Source organism: Eucalyptus grandis, chromosome 6 (genome assembly GCF_016545825.1).
Source record: "Eucalyptus grandis isolate ANBG69807.140 chromosome 6, ASM1654582v1, whole genome shotgun sequence".
In the NCBI taxonomy this organism is placed as follows: domain Eukaryota; kingdom Viridiplantae; phylum Streptophyta; class Magnoliopsida; order Myrtales; family Myrtaceae; genus Eucalyptus; species Eucalyptus grandis.
In genome coordinates this window covers 14,641,440-14,657,444 of record NC_052617.1, presented here as the reverse complement: position 1 = coordinate 14,657,444, position 16,005 = coordinate 14,641,440, and the positions used below count along the sequence as shown (strand labels likewise).

The following is a 16,005-nucleotide window of genomic DNA, read 5'->3' as shown; positions in this document are numbered from 1 at the left end:
CTATTGCACGCAATTACAGGCTTATGGAGCACTGCCATTGCTTCCAAAGGGACAATCAAAATGTTCATCTGCAAATTAGCACCATCATGTCAATATGACAACCATTTGTTTCAAATATGGTGCTATTTGTGCAAATGTGACATTTTTTCTATTTAACCTTGGCGTGTAGAGAACACAAAGGCATTCGGAAAGGAGTCCGTTCCTCTTGGCTGTTGGGCAGGATGTGATGAAGTCAGCCTGCTCAAGATTCCTTCCTTTCCGCTAGGCTTAAGCTCCTCCAAGTACTCAACATTTCTCCCTTAGACGTTTATCAAAACCACCTGATATAATATATGAACATTGAAGGTGCTCCGCAATCCACATAAAAATCAAATCTAGTAGGCAAGCAATGATGCACAGTTGTCTTCCTACTACTTAAGATAAATTACTAATAAATAATGTACAAAATTGAACAGTCATTTAAATCTCTTTGCTGCATGGCATAAGAAGAAAAGTTCAGCTTGCTTACTAAGATGGATATCTTAGTACCAGATGGATCACTTAATCATGTTGAGTCAAAAGACAGTCCCCATTGTGCTGCTTCATTTGCATGCTAACTTGACAAAGAGCTACATACAAATCAATCTATAAATCAAAACATTCAGGAGTTATGATCTTCTCTATCTTTACACTGTCAAACAGAGTGTTCTTTTGGTTTTAACAGAACTCCTGCCCTTCACATGATTAAGCATAGACTCTAAGATATCAAAAATCATCTATCTCTTCAACAGTTCAGTCTTTCTTTCAAATGTCCCAGTTATCTCGTGCCACCAATCAGGAACAGTAGAACCAAAATCTCCCTTGTGTTAAATTACCAATATCATGACTTCCCGATATTCTACAACAATGTCCTATGTTTGGTCATCAATCAAATATCTTTGTCCAAAAATTCCTTACAAATCCAAAAAATGTCCATCCGTGAGATTCCTACTCCTGAAGAATTACTTTTCATCTGCAGATTCCTCTTCCTAAAACAAAAGGTATATGTAAATTATAGAAAATCTTGGTAAGAAATATGCAATGATACATGACTTGCCTGCAATGGTCAATGAAGCACCATCCAAATTGTGACTGGAAAATTCTCCTTTGAGGTTATAGAGCCTAGCAAAAGCTGATATTGCTAATTCTATGTTCTTTTTCCTCTCAAAACGATTGATGGATAGGAAATTCAGCCTGAAGTACAGAAAGTGATAATTAGATGGTCAGCATAATAGGAAACTAGTGAGCCTGGTATATGAAGACGTTAAGGTGTATTTCTGTTACCTAATAGAATGGGGTTTGTCAAACTGATCAACACTGACTGCTGGGTAAAGAACAGCTGGTTTGATTTCGTGCATTAAGCTGCTTGAATGTTTTCGCAAAAGTAGCAGCTGTAAATTTACTGTTGACAAGGATCATATCTGCCATTCCTGCATTCCCGCAACCATACTAATGTGAAATTTGAAGACTTCATAAAACAGCCTATGGACCCAAGAACAAATAAATAAGGCAGCATTAGAGCAAACCTATTTAGTTCTTCGATGAAATCTATGGGTTTCCTGTACATCTTCCTAAGAAACGTAGTATGTTGGGCAAGCAGCAGATCCGGAAAATGACAATAGAATACAACCTGAATCAGAAAGGAATTAAACTAGAGCAACCATGATAGGAAGACATCCATCATTATATGGTAGAGAAGATGTAGATACCTTTGCTGGCCTTTTTCAGTTTTAACATTCGAATGACAGCAGAAACTTGATCTGCTATAATAACATGGAGGAAGGCCACATAAGTAGCATGCAAAGAGCAACAAAAATGCACCTCACGTATGCACATATGGCATGGAGACGGTAGAAGATGTGTCGAGGCAGAAAAGCACCATACACAGTAACGGGAAAGGCACCTGCATATTTGCGTTGACTGAATGCTCAGGGCTGAGATGGTGAAATAGGACTAGAATAGCCAACAGAATAAAACAACTAGATAGTTTAGAGAAGCTAATGAAGACCTTCCCAATTTATGATAGCTTGTACTTATTTGAGAACATGGCTCACAGAAAAATGTTTTTTTTTTTTTTGGTAAGAGTAAGCAACATATTAAGAGGGGTCAAACTGTACAACCAACACGGCTCCAAAAAGAGTGGAAGGAAACCGCGGAAAAGCAACAAAACGACCAACAGAAAACGAATCAATAAGGCAAAGGGGAAGAAAGAGAGAAAAGATCCCAAGACCACGCCCCACCTCCTTAATGCCCCACTTGGGTTTACAAGCTCAGCGTTGCAAAAGAGAAAGATTGATAAGTAAAAAATCATAATAAGAAAATTATTGAAACTCTGAATGTGTTCTAGCTAAGTGAAAAGTTGGATAGGAGAGGGAGCTCCAATCATGTACAATAATTCAAGACAAAAAAAAGGCAACACAAGGTCCAAATTCACTAGAGAACAAGTTGTTATCACCAGAAAGAGAGAGGAGGAAGGTATAGAAGACAAACCGGAAAGAGTCTTCAAAACATCTAGTTCTATCATGGTGTGAGGTGAAAACATGAACATCATGCCCATGAGATACCAGCTCAACGGCCGCATCAACAATTAATCTTTCAGCATTTCATGTTTCACCATACAAGGTATCTGTCATGTAGACGGAAGATGTGGCAAACAGCTAATAAATATTCAAGCATACTATCAATAGAAGTTTTACTACACACCCCCTCGAGCAAATCATGATGAATATTGTTGCCTTAAATGTGGTACGAGAAAAGGAGCATACATGAGAAATGATAAAACTTAACCAACTCCCCGATTTTCTTGCACAAGAGTTGTTGAGTGTTTCCTCAATATCATTTAAATATAACGTGTCGGTTGTCAAAGTAGGTATAATTTCCCCCTAAAGACCCTGTAAGCGCTTACTACCGCCACAAACCAAAAGGAACTATGGCATTATCCTAATCTCCCAAGATTCTACTTTTTTAGAATGAAGCCTTTTAATGAGGATGTTATCATTGAAGCTTCCTATACACCAAATGTCCTTGTGAACGTGAAACTGCTCTTATATTCAGTTTCAGGAATTATAGCAATCCCCATAACTCCACCATCAATGAGCCCCAACCTTTAAAGTCTAATGAACATTTTTCAGACAACTTCCACGAAACTATATGCCCATTTCGACTGGAACTGCATAACAAGCTTAAATTTGATCAACCAATGAAGTTTAAACTGCTTGGCGACTTCCTTCATTTGACTAAGCTTGGCCAGGCCTGGCCTGCCCATGATTTTAAGCCTGAAACTTGATCAAATGCAACCTTCACATCAAACAAAACATGGCCACCCACCAGAGATTGTAGCACTAGCCAGACTGAGTGGAACAGCAGTTAAAAAAAGTACATGTAAGAACCTTTACCAGAATAAACTTATAAAAACTGAGCTCCATTTTAGTTAATTCTAAGTATACTATTCATTCAAAATGTCCAAAAAGAGAAAAGTAGCTAAGTCAAAGAGAGAAATTTAAGCAACTGAATCAGGGATAATGATTTGCTATGTCGATGCAACAACTGATGCAGGCAAAAATTTCTCAAATCCCCCAAATTTAAAAGGAACTAAAACAGGCCCACAAGAAACTTAATCTGTTCTCTTCCATGGGAAAGCCTTCTACACCACCGAGATTGTCAACAAAAGTAAGAAAAATTTAACAAAAATTTTACTGCAACGATAGCAACAGTAGGCAACTCACCAATACCAAGATCGGGATGTATAATGGCTATCTTCATCTTCTTTTTGACTTCCTTTTGCTTGCATCTTGTCCTCCATTGACACTTTTCACATCGACCAACAAACTCTTCCTCTAATGGCAAATCACAGAAAACGAACCAAACATTTGCCAATTGTCAGCAACCCTTCAAGCCCCCCGATCTTGAACATGGTTCTCCACAGCCAGCCATGGTCCATAGGCCTGCAATGAGGAAAAGGTCGTTGTTGTACCAATTCTTACGAGAAAAGACGGCCAAATAAGGAACCAGTCCTTTGGCCGATCATGATTCCACCGAAATTGCGAAGAGAAGAGACCGAGGAACTCGTGAAGTGGCACGCAAATACCCAGAAATTAAATTCACATTAAAAACAAAAACCCAAAAAAGAATCGACCACCCAAGCACAGAACAAGAAGGCTACAGCCATCAGCACATGACAAACCGCAGCAAAGCTCCAGCCTTTAACCAAGAACTTAGATTCTGCCGTATCGGGCATTTCACCGACACATGTTGGGTGCATTTAAAACTCCCAGAAAAAAAAAAAAAAAAAAACAAGGAGTAGTCGAACCAGGGAACCGCGGAAATCGATCGGTGCAAGTACTCGAACAGGACCCATGATTAAACAACGATCAGCCACCGTGATCGAAGGGCAAGGAGAAAGAACGGGACCCAAAAGTCGAGAGACGGAGAGCGCTCACCGGAATCTGGCCGGCGCCTGACAAGTGACTGAATCGGAGATGGGACGACGATCGGTGCGGAAGTCTTGTCTGATTTTACAACAGGAAGCGAGGAGACTTTCTTCTTCTCCGTTCGCTCAGAATGCACAGCCAATCAAAGGACAGTGCTCGATCTCCCATTCGCGTCTTCCGATGTTTAATTTTGACGGGCTAATATCACAAAAATCTTAAGTTAATATATTTATATCGTATTTATTTTAAATTAATTTTTATATCATTAGCAAAAGTGCTCAAATTAGTGTGTTAGTACCATATTGTACCATGTTTACCCCAAATTACGATAAATATGAGATTTTTTGTTAGATGTGATACGAGTATATTAATTCGGTGTAAATGTGACATGAACATACCCGTTAGGAATTTCTTATGACATAGAAATTAATTTAGGATAAAAGTGGCATGTCAATACCAATTTGGGTGAATTTGGCGCAAATGTACTAATTTGAAAAAAAATTATGATAAAAATTAATTTAAGGTAAATATGGTATCAATACTAATTTACAAATTTTCATGATATTAATCTAATTTTGAAAAAAAAAATACCAGCTTATTCGTTACTTCATAAAGAAACAAAAATAAAATGAAAAGGTTTTTCTTTTAAATTAATAAATTTTGAATGCAATGACAATATTCACTTGATTGTTTTGAAATTAAGAAGCATTTTCATTGTAACGATTGATTGGAAAATATGTAGTCAAATTCACTTGACACGGCAAATTTACAATGCCATTAATTTATTATGGAGTATGTAGTCATAAAAAGTAAAAACCTTTCCTTTTCATTTTCACATGAAAACAATTTAAACAATACATGAAATCTACGCTATTATATGAGATACATATATAGGAATAGTTTAGGGAAAATGTCACAAATAATCCATGAACTTCAATCTTGTTCCCAGATTTTTAATTTGTTCCAGTTGATCCATAAACTATGATGGATGCCAATTTAATTCCTAAACTATTTCGACCTTTTTGTTAGTTAAAGTTTATGAAATTTGGCCGACGTGGCTTTTAGTCTCTTAAGTATAAAATAAAAAGAACACGTATTTCAAACTAAGAGAGAAAATCCACATGGAAATTGTCAATAAAACAACTCAAATTGTGGCCACCATCCAAAAAAGAAATACAAAGGCCACTTCTTCTCTATGTTTCTACGATTGTGCTCTCATCTCTGGTTGGTCCCAAAAAGCCGTATCAAGACACATAGAACACGAGGAAGAAGAACAAGAAGGAGGAGGTAAACCTTACAATCTCTATTAGAAGTACGCATCATGATTTTTAGGGCATATATGTGGATTTATGGTTCAAGACTCAAGGTTGCTCTAAACAATGACTCCTATCTCATCGCACAAAAGAAGTTACTTTGTGCTCGAAGTATTGTCTTGGCCAAAATGCTTCCAATGAAGACTTGAGTTTATACACATAGGGGTTCTACAAGGACAATGTGCCGTGATGGCTCCTCCATTGCTGTTATTTAGGGTTAATTAGGGCTTTCTTGAAGATGGTTTAATCAAGGCTTTCTTGAAGATGATAATACACGGTTTATTGACTCGATAAGAGTGTGGTTATGACGTAAAAGTTTAAATAGTTTATTTGGGCATTTTCTATTATGCAATATCCCATAAAGTATTGAAACAATATCAAAGGCAAGACGATTCTTGTTTTATTAATTTAAAGTGGTCTCAACTTGACATAGTTTTAGAGTGTAGCTTTTTTTGTGGCTTTTATACATGGCCCACATTTGTCTTTGTTTTCTTTTCGCTAGATTATACATTTCATGATTGTTTATTCATATTGTATGAACAATAGAACTATATTGACCGGTGTCCTTTTCCTTTTTCAGTTTAGATGATTTTTATGTATAGCATTTTGTAAATATAAATGGTTGATGAGATGTTCCAATTTACTCTATAGGTTGGGGGAAGATTTATTCGTAATAAAATAGTAGAGTTGCTGATGATTATAGCATCGAGGCTTTATGATCCTAACAAATTGAGCTACTTTGAGATTTTCCAATTGTTACAAGATATGGGTCACACTAATATTGAGAAATTCCACTATTTAATTCTAGGGAAGAATTTTGAGAATGGTCTAATAGAAGATGACACTTAGTTGGAAATGTGGGGACTTTGGGCAAATTTTGTTGGTAGACATGAGATATTTATTGAACATGGTGAAGATAGGAGTGTTGGCATTGGTGATGGGATAATTGGGAGATTGATGAACATAGAAGAAAATAAGGGAGTTGTAATGCTTATTGAAAATGATGATGAGCTTGTTAGGTGCCATGATTATCTGACAATGAAGAAGAACTTCAAGTGGCTAGGGAACTAGAACTTTTAAGGTAGATAATGCGTATGGTGTCGCTAGGTTGTTGGAGATACTTAATGAGATGGATGTAGAAATGGAACCAAAAAGGAGGAGGAAAGAGGCTATACAACTTATTGTGAAAATAATATTGAGCTTGAGACTGAATACCTTGACTCAAGTTACTCTAATTGGAGCTTTGTCACAAGTGATGAAAAATAACTAGAGATAGAAGAGGTCGTTAGAAGGAAGAGCACACATGTGTAATATGATGAAACCACTAAGATATCTCACTTTGCACTGAATACAATATTTAATGGCCCTAAAATATGCAGCCACCAAAAGAGTTAATATTGATTTTATCAAGAATGACAAGACGAGAATAAAGGGAAAATGTAAGGCTAAAGATTGTGATTGGCTAACTTATGTGAACAGAGACAACAAGACAGGCTTGTTTTGGTGAAAACCTTCAAGGAGGAGCACACGTGCCCCTAGTCTTTCTAAGTGAGAAGGTTTACATCTACATACATGGCAAAGCATTATCTAAGCTTGTGGAGGGCACTCCTTTAATGAAGTTGCAAGAATTTAAGAGAATTGTATGAGAGCAAATGAGTTTAAATGTTACTATCAGCCAATGTAGAAGGACTAAGATGAAGGTAATCGAAAAATTAATTGAGATGTATTAATATGAGTTCAATAGGTTATGGAGTTCTTGTGAAGAAATTATTTATAGAAATCCTCAAAAATACAGTTAAGGTAAAATTTGTAAGAGAATCACCAAATTCAAGACCCATCTTCTAATGGTTTTATGTTTGTTTTGATGCTACGAGAGTGATTCCTTAAAGGTTGTAGACCTTTAATAGAGTTGCATGGATGTCTCTTAAAATAAATGTCGAAGGATGAGTTATTGACTGCTATTGGAGGATTCAATAATCAAATTAACCCATCATATGGGCTATTATGTAGGTTGAGAATAAGGATTCATCCGGCTGTTTTGTAGAGGTCTTAAAGTATGACCTTGGCACAAACGACGGTGTATGATCAGATGATCTCAGATTAGCGGATGGTAATGTTATAACTCTACTTCATTTTGTATTTTTCTGCGAGCCAAAATTATATATATATATATATATAGTACACTCATCTATTCCATATCACAATACTTTATAGGAGACCCTATCCATATAAGAGACATAAATCAAGATCTTATTTCTAATATGAAATGCAAATCTTTAGGAAAATTTAGAGAATATAAAGATAATTTCCTACTACAAATACTAGTTAGACCAAATTATAATCAACCTTTTTAGAAAGAAAAATTCTTAGCTAGATTATCCCGTTTAATAGGAGATTAGGTTCGTAATAAAATAAGAGAGAAATATGATGGCCAAATACCTTATCACCTATTGTCATATGGAGAATTAATTTCATATGTTTATAAATAAGGAACACATATTTGTAATACAATTTACAAAAGTAGTTAAAGAATGAACAATCACTAGGCAATAAAGATTTAGATTATTTCTATGCACAATATGATCCTTCATACACTCCACCATCAAAACCAAAGTATAAAGGGAATTGTCCTCCTGAAAAAGTAAACCTAAAAAATCATTACAAAATGAATCACATACCAACAAATAAGATAAACACAAATAAAAAACCCAAAAGCAAAATTAACAAAGATTTAGATGTTACAATTGTGGGAAAATAAGAAACATTACAAAATATTGTTGAACAAATAAATTATTAGATGAGCTCTCAATAGATGAGGAGACACTTTATTGGCTTAATAACATTATGGAAATTACAAATGACGATACTTCTTCAAAAGAGTTTCTTTGAAGAAGAGGATCTTCAAATCAATCAAATAGAAATTCCATTAGAATTTGAAGAAAGTGATTCCTCTCGGATGAGCCGACACCTCAAATCAATATTTTAATAAAATAATAAGAATTTTGTTAGAAAGTGATACATTATCGATTTAGAAGCCAAAAACTAATACTAGGACAGCTCCAGTTTTCTATGAAAATCTCAACCAATTCTAATACAACTCATAATCTCAAAGATATTCTTAATAGAAATAAAAAAATTTAATCTAGTTAATATAAATAACCTAATAATGAAATTAATCATCAAAACTTAGAAATGAAAACTTTAAAAATACCCAAGCCCAAATACAAAGAGAAATTTAGGCAATAAAATCTAAAATAAAAAAAGGAAAAGAAAAAGAAGGTGAAAATCCAATTGATAACTCTCATCTTAATTTTTTAATGACTTTATCAGAGAAAACATCGAGGAAATGGATCATAAATAATGATAAAAATCAATGATGAATTTACTATTGATATCTGGCAGCTTTTGATGTAGGAGCTGATCTTAATTGCACAAAGAAGAGTTGATTCCTACAAAGTATTTTCATAAAACTACATAATCATTAAATTCAGCCTTAGGAGATAAGCTTAGAATTAGTTTTAAGCTACAATCTTCCGTAACAAAAGATTAAATGTCTTATAAAACATCTTTTCTTCTAATTAAAGATATAAGACAAAATGTGATATTAGGAAAAGAAAGAAACGTATTGTTAGTCTATCATATGAACCATATTTTACAGAAAAACAAATTCTTACAAAAAGCTCATCCAACTCAAATGAATTGAGAAGTTTTGCAATTTTGCAAAAAGAAATTCAAGATTTATTAGATAACAAACTAATTAAAAAAATCAATTACCCGGAAGGTGTTCTACTTTCTATGTCAATAAAAATGCTAAGTTAGAAAGGGAGTAAAACCTAATTCTCAATTATAAACCATTGAACAAAGCATTAAAATGGAATAGGGATCTAATTTTAAACAAAATGATTTATTAAACCAACTCCACAATTCAAAATATTTTTAAAATTTGAAATGAAATTTCAATTTTGGCAAATTCAAATAAAATGAAGCAGATAGATATAAAACAACATTCATAGTACCGTCTAGGCAATATTAATGAAATGTAATGTCTTTTAGTTTGAAAATGCTTATTCTAAATTTCAAAGAATAATGAATGATATATATCGTAGTTTACATGGATGATGTTTTAATATTTTCTACTAGTATAGATCAACACTTTAAATATATATATATCCGTGTTTATAAATATTATTAAGAAAAATGGTTTAGTAGTGTCTCCTACTAAAATATCACTTTTCCAAACAAGAATTAGATTTTTAGGAGATTACATTTCAAAATGAATTATCATCCCGATGAAAAGATAAATATTTATAAGAAAATATTTTCATAAAATTAAAGATAAAACCTTATTGCAAAGGTTTCTAGGAAGCCTCAATATACCCTTACATCAAAGATTATATTTAAAAACCCTACCATGGACATTGGTTCACACTAATTAAACAAATCAAAATTCATGTTAAAAGAAATACCACTGCCTCCATCTCGTCAATCCTATTGCTTTCAAAAATGTAAAAACATATGCTCAGATATAGGTTATAGAAGTATTCTTAAAAAAGTCAAAAATAATAAAGAACAAATAGTACAATTTGTTTCCGAATATTGAAACCAAACCCAACAAAATTACTCTACTATCAAAAAAGAAATACTACCCATCATTTTGGCCATATCCAATTCCCAAGGTGATCTTTTAAATAAAAAATTCGTATTGCATATTGATTGCAAATTAGCAAAAGAAGTATTACAAAATAGTGTATAATATATTGCATCAAAACAAATTTTTGCCCAATGGCAAGCTATATTATCTGTTTTGACTTTGATATTGAATTTATTAATGAGTCATCAAATTCTTTGCACGATTTTCTAACTAAGAAAGAATTTTGGCGGGAAAAACAATGCCTAAATCCAACAAAGAAAAGGCAAAGCCATTATCAAAAATCTCAGAATTATAACTCTAATCACCAACATTAGACCAATTCCAAGCTTGGTTAGATGTAATGAAAGCTCTACAATTACCACTACCATCACCAACATCACAATCACCCCAGCAGTTATAAATATGGTTAGATCTAATCAAATGCTAACAAACACCATTGTTACAATCAATGTTACATGATCTTACTTCATATTTGTCTTTACTACTCTCACAAGCAAAACCAAAATTGCCTCATCACAATCACACAAGCCCCAAATATGATCACAAACTCAAAAAATTACTATCACTATATACTCCTATTAAAACTTGGGCGAGATATTGCTAAAAAAATTATCAAAGCAAATTGAGATTACTTTAAATCTATGACCATTGGCCTCTTACAATCCAAAAGAATCACAATCACTTAAGAGAATAACTAGTGAAATAGTCCACATTCTTTCTCTATGATAGCTAAACCATCTACCTTCACTAACTCTATAGTAATATTACGGTCATCATTCAAATTACAATTTATCACCAAAAGACAATATTAAGACCTCATGGTGGTTGAAAGAAAATTTCATCATGAAAATCCAAAGTTCATGCAAAACATGTTTTCTTAGAAAATTAGTAGTACCCCAAACCGATTTGCCAAAACCCCAAGCCTATTATGAATAAATCCTTGTTGAAACCAAGTTTATGACATTCAAACATTTTGTATCATTCGAAAACTCAAATAATATCACTTATTCAATGGCTACTACCTTTAAGTTATACCACTAGAAATGTGGGAACCTAATCGTCATACCTAATTACAATTTAAAATCAGATTAACCACAAAAATTACCATATCTTCCAACCTTCACTTATTGGGATTACTAAGAAGCCTATTGGAATGCATTTTCTAGTCAAAATGAAGATGACCATCATACATGGCTTTTCTATTTCAAAATTGATTTCAATATTGAACAATTGCCTTTAGTTCCAAAAATGGTGAGTCATTTTGGCCCTATTATTGAAATCTTACCTCAATAGTTTAAAAATAGCTTAAGAATCTTTCACACCTATTTCAAATCGACTAATCATGAATCAAAGTTTTCTAATCTCATGCCCTTTTTCATTAATTTTCGAGTCTCTGGGGTAACTGCTTGAGAATTCGACTATCATCAGCTTTCTCACTCTTCACATGTCCAGCACTTACTTAGGAAATTCAAAACTAAGTGGTGGGATAATTTTAAGTTCGTTGAAAACCTTTATGAGGAAAGTTCTAAACTAGTTGAATTGGCCAAATTACCAATTACCAACTAATATCAAAATTACTGAATTTCTTCAACAAAAACCACTAGCCCAAGCCCATTTGGCGGCCAATCACAAAAAATATATCGCATCACATTGGCAAAATTTATATTAGAATTACCAATCACCAAATCACATAAAAAAATCTTCAAGTTCTCTGATGAATTCTATCAGTGGCAATACAAATGAGATGATTGCTTTATGGTATTAATCATTAGATGAACATGGAGACAAATATAGGAAATTACACCACCCGCCCGGTGGCGCTCGTCGGGCGGTGAACTTCTCCCCCTAACGCAAGGGGAGGAGTTTGATTTTCGGGCATCGCAAGGGTGACTTACCCAGGGCACGAGGGGTGGTGGTGACTCATGTGCCTCCCCAAGGTTTACTCCCGCACATTGCATCGGCAAGATACGAGGCTTCGGGGTCATAAAAAAAAATAGGAAATTACCAATCCACAAATCACCAATTACCAAATGGAGATAAAAAGCCAAAGAAGACAAAATAGGATCTTCAAGACTATGATCAAATTTCTTTTGAAGACAATATCTGAAGATGCTGCTTACCTGAAGATGTTGTTGCTAATGCTGAAGATTTCGACCAAAGCTAAAAAAAATTGTAAATATATATGATGATATCATGTATTTTGTTTTAAGGGCTTGTGTAGGAACTAGAGGAGGAGATGCAATCTGTGAGTACAGATGATGTGCAAGACATATCTATGCAAATTGGTGCAAAAAGAATAGGGGTGACAAGTGCTGCAAGCAATTCTAGGTGTGTGAAAAGTCAACTACAATCTTGTAATTGGAAAAGCATCTCAAAGAATTGGATAAGATTAACAAGATAGGAAAGGTTGAATTGATAAGATTGTTCTGAAATATTGGTGCAAGGCTTTCTTTAAAATTATATGCAAGTTTTATATTATGGACAATGACTTGTTGGAATCATTTAATGGATCGATATTAGAAGCTAGACACATGTCTAGCATATCCATGCTTGAGGATATTAGGGAGAAGATAGTGACAAGAATGAGTGATGAAAGAGATGCTGGTCAAAGATGGAAAAGGGACATTGCGCCAAGGATATCGGAGAAAACAAAAGGCAATAAAAAAAGTGCCTTCTGTCATGTGCTTTGGAATGAGAAGATGGATTTGAAGTGCGCCTTAGGAATGACAAATTTGTAGTGGACATAAGAAACAACTCATGTCCTTGCAAGGCGTGGGACTTGAGTGGGATTCCATGCTCTTATGCAATCTGTATCATTCTATTCAATGGAGTGGAGATAGAAACTTTTGTCACCCATTGGTATAAGAAGGATATCTATTTAAAACATAGTAAACCATTCGTTTCGCGGAAAATGAGCAATTTGAAAATATTTTTACAAAGTCATTTTCTAAAGAAAATGACAATATTTTCTAGTGTTCGGCTAAAATCTAAAATGTTTCAGAAAATATTTTCTGGTGTTCAGTAAGAAAAATATTTTTCGCTCTCTAGATTGGTGAGCGCGAGTGTCAAGCTTGAGGCTAGCCAAATTGACGGCGCGAGTTTGAGATCAACGGGCTTGAGGTTCACCTAGTCAGAGCGACTAGCCAAGAAAAAGAAGATGGAAACAAAGAAAATAAAAATAAAAATAAAAGAAAAAGAAAAAGAAAAGAAATTAAAATAATTCGAATTAAAAAAGAAAATAAAAAAAAAAAAAATAATTCAAATAAAAAAGAAAATGGAGGAAGAAGTGAGGATTTGTAGAGATGTGAGATAAGAGAGAAAGTGGAAAACATTTTCTCCTACTTTTTGAAAACTTTTTTTTTTGATGGAAAACATTTTCTCCAAGCGAATTCATTTTCCATGAAATCTAACGTTGAAAATCGAAAAACATTTTCTAGAAAATTATTTTTCGCGAAACAAACGGAGCCATAATCACTACTTGGAAGCAATGAATGGTGACAACCTTTGGCCTTCTAGTGATAAAGAACCTTTGGCAGCACCAATGCCTTGGGTTATGCTTGTAGGCTTAAACAAAAAAGGATAAGAGAGGAAGGAGAATCTAGAAATGGATTCAAACTGTCAAGACAAGGTGAAAAAAATCATATGTCATTTGCACTTCAAACAAGGCCACAACTCAAGAAATTGTTTGTTGAAACAAAAAAGAAAATGTAAGGTTTATTCATTTTTTCTCTAGTCTCCACTTGTGTCAATATCTTTGACTTCATTTTATTATTAGATGGGGCGAAAAGATAGATACATCACATCATAACAATGCCACCCCTCAAAAGGTATTCTTAACCTTATTCTTAAGTAAGTGACTTTGTACTCCTATAATTGTAAGTGCCATTTGAACTTGAGAATTGATATTCTTAATAGCTTGGACTAGAAGGTAACCGAGCCATTTCTCTACTAAGAAATACCAACCATAATGTGGTCAATGTAGAGATGGTGGAGAGCGCATTGTAAATTTATCACTATAATGGTATTAGACGGACAATTTTACAATAGAAACTTTGTTGTTATGTAAAAGATTTGACATTCAATTGATTGATGCATTTCTTTTGTCTAACAAATGAAAATGTGCATCATGAAAAAGAAGCAAGAAGAGCAAAAAAAAAAAAAAGGAAAGACAAAAGACAAAGAGCATTTGAATAATATTGAAGTGTTTGATCAACAAGATCTCCAAGAAAGAGACAAATTGATCAGAAAAATAGTTGTTTAAAGATGGAAATAAGATATGCTCTAGTACTTTTTGTTGATTCGGTACTCTTGTGTTTAAGATCAAAACGATGGAGCTTTTTTCCCCTTCTTTTTGTAGTTTTGAAGTGTTTAACATGTGGCAATGATGCTACTAAGAGCACAAGCATTCTCGGCAAGAGTTTTTTTTTTTGACAATACATTCAATATATGAAAAGAAATGTAGATGACCTTATTTTTGTATAATTTGTTAGTGTTCGAGATTACATTCAGTACTCTTGAATAGTTGGCTTGCCTGTGGTTGTTTGTTTGTGTAAGTTTTGTTGCATTTTGATCGCTACGCTAATTTTAAACAAAACTGATTTATTAAACCAACTCCATAATTTAAAGATATTTTTAAAATTTGATATGAAATTTTGATTTTGGCAAATTCAAATAAATGAAGCAGATTCTAGGCAATATTAATGAAAGGTAATGTCTTTTAGTTTGAAATGCTTCTTCTAAATTTCAAAGAATAATGAATGATATATATCGTAGTTTACATTGATGATGTTTTAATATTTTATTCTAGTATAGATCAACACTTTAAACATATATCTGTGTTTATACTATTAAGAAAAATGGTTTAGTAGTGTCTCCTACTAAAATATCACTTTTCCAAACAAGAAATAGATTTTTAGGACATTATATTTCTCAATGAACTATCATCCCGATAAAAAGATCAACTCTATTTATAGAAAAGTCTTTTCATAAAATTAAGATAAAACCTGATTGCAAAGATTTCTAGGAAGCCTCAATATACTCTTACATTAAAGATTATATTAAAAGCCTTGCCATGGGCATTGGTTCACACTAATATTTTTAAACAAATCAAAATTCATGTAAAAAGAAATAACTTGCTCCATCTCGCCGATCCTCTTGCTTTCAAGATTGTAAACATATGCTTGGATATAGGTTTATAGTATTCTTAAACAAGTAAAAAACAATAAAGAACAAATAGTACAATTTGTTTCTAAACATTGAAACCAAACCCAACAAATTAGTCTACTATCAAAAAAGAAATACTAGCCATCATTTTAGCTATATCCATATCCTAAGGTGATCTTTTAAACAAAAAAATTGTATTGCATATTGATTGCAAATTAGGAAAAGAAGTATTACAAAATGATGTATTGAATATTGCGACAAAACAAAATTTCCCGATGGCAAGCTATATTATACGCTTTTTGATTTCGATATTGAATTTATTAATGAGTCATCAAATTCTTTTGCTGATTTTCTAACAAGAGAATTTTGCAGGAAAAACAATGCCAAAATCCAACAAAGAAAAAAGGCAAGCCATTGCTGAAATCTCAAA

General features: G+C 33.5%; 1 pseudogene; it reads right to left on the bottom strand.

Annotated features, from left to right (window-relative positions):
- LOC120294334 overlaps window positions 1-3,917 on the bottom strand; it is a 6,277-nt pseudogene extending 2,360 nt beyond the window's left edge.
- Between the last annotated feature and the right edge of the window lie 12,088 nt (window positions 3,918-16,005).